This window comes from Limulus polyphemus, unplaced genomic scaffold (assembly GCF_000517525.1).
Source record: "Limulus polyphemus unplaced genomic scaffold, Limulus_polyphemus-2.1.2 Scaffold6106, whole genome shotgun sequence".
Lineage (NCBI taxonomy): Eukaryota > Metazoa > Arthropoda > Merostomata > Xiphosura > Limulidae > Limulus > Limulus polyphemus.
The window spans coordinates 46,487-48,737 of NW_013671716.1; the positions used below are offsets into that span (position 1 = coordinate 46,487).

A 2,251-nucleotide genomic window follows, 5' to 3' on the forward strand; every position below is an offset into this window, starting at 1 on the left:
AGTCCACACAGTCAACCCTTGGTGGTTCTACAGAGTTCACACTGTCTACCCTTTGAGATTCTACAGAGTCCACATTGTGTACCCTTAGTGGTTCTACAGAGTTCACACTGTCTACCCTTTGAGATTCTACAGAGTCCACATTGTGTACCCTTAGTGGTTCTACAGAGTTCACACTGTCTACCCTTTGAGATTCTACAGAGTCCACATTGTCTACCCTTGGTGGTTCTACAGAGTCTACACTTACTACATACAGTCCACCCTTGGTGGTTCTAGAGAGTTCACACTGTCTACCCTTTGTAATTCTACAGAGTCTACACTGTCTACCCTTGGTGGTTCTACAGAGTCTACAGTTACTGCACACTGTCTATCCTTGGTGGTTTTACAAAGTCCACACTTACTACACACTGTCTACTCTTGGTGGTTCTACAGAGTCCACATTGTCTACCCTCAGTGATTCTACAGAGTTCACACTGTCTACCCATGGTGGTTTTAGAGAGTCTACACTTACTGCAAACCATTTACTGTTGGTGGATTTACAGAATCTACACTTACTACATACTGTCTAACGTTGGTGGATCTAAACAGTCCACACTGCCTACACACTGTCTACCATTTGTGGTTCTACAAAGTCCACACTGTCTACACTTGATGGTTCTACAGAGTCCACAATTACTACACACTGTTTACCCTTGGTGGATTTACAGAATTCACACATACTACACACTGTCTGCCTTTGGTGGATCCACAGAGTCCACACTTGCTACACACAGTCCACTCTTGGTGGGTCTACAGAGTTCACACTGTCTACCCTTGGTGGTTCTACTGTGTCCACACTTACTGCAAACCATTTACTGTTGGTGGATTTATAGAATCTACACTTACTACACACTGTCTAACGTAGGTGGATCTACACAGTCTACACTTACTACACACTGTCTACTCTTTGTGGTTCTACAGAGTACACATGTATACACACAGTTTATTCTTGGTAGATCTACAGAGTCCACACTTACTATACATTGCATACACTTGTATATTTTACATGATTAGCTCTCATTATATAATGTCTATGCTTACTGATTCTATACATTTAACACTTAAGATATAATGTCTATGCTTACTGATTCTATACATTTAACACTTAAGATATAATGTCTATGCTTACTGATTCTATACATTTAACACTTATTATTCTTTGTCTACACTGGGTAATTCTAAATTGTTAACACTAACTATATTTTGTCTACTCTAGGTGGTTTTACATTGTTAACAATTACTATATTTTGTCTGTTCTAGGTGGTTCTACACAGTTAACACTTACCATACTTTGTCTACTCTAGGTGGTTCTACATTGTTAACACTTACTATACTTTGTCTACTCTAGGTGGTTCTATACAGTTAACACTTACTATAGTTTGACTACTGTAGGTGGTTCTATACAGTTAACACTTACTATACTTTGTCTACTCTAGGTGGTTCTATACAGTTAACATTTACTATACTTTGTCTACTCTAGGTGGTTCTATACAGTTAACACTTACTATACTTTGTCTACTCTAGGTGGTTCTACATTGTTAACACCTACTATACTTTGTCTACTCTAGGTGGTTTTATATTATTAACACTTACTATACTTTGTCTACTCTAGGTGGTTCTACTCTTACTATACTTTGTCTACTCTAGGTGGTTTTATATTATTAACACTTACTATACTTTGTCTACTCTAGGTGGTTCTACTCTTACTATACTTTGTCTACTCTAGGTGGTTCTACATTATTAACAATTACTATATTTGTCTACTCTAGGTGGTTCTATACAGTTAACACTTACTATACTTTGTCTACTCTAGGTGGTTCTACATTATTAACATTTACTCTACTATAGACGATTGTTAACAGTTTCTAACTCAGGTGGTTAACACTTTCTACTCTTTACTACTAGGTGGTTCTATACAGTTAACACTTATATACTTTGTCTACTCTAGGTGATTCTACACAGTTAACACTTACTATACTTTGTCTACTCTAGGTGATTCTACACAGTTAACACTTACTATACTTTGTCTACTCTAGGTGGTTCTACATTGTTAACACCTACTATATTTTGTCTACTCTAGGTGGTTCTACACAGTTAACACTTACTATACTTTGTCTACTCTAGGTGGTTCTACATTATTAACAATTACTATATTTTGTCTACTCTAGGTGGTTCTACACAGTTAACACTTACTATACTTTGTCTACTCTAGGTG

General features: G+C 37.1%; 1 protein-coding gene across 1 annotated transcript in view; it reads right to left on the reverse strand.

The window, feature by feature from the left end:
* Positions 1-2,251, reverse strand: part of LOC106473354 (voltage-dependent calcium channel subunit alpha-2/delta-3-like) — a 41,901-nt gene that overhangs the window by 26,225 nt on the left and 13,425 nt on the right. The gene's annotated exons all lie outside the window — the stretch shown is intronic.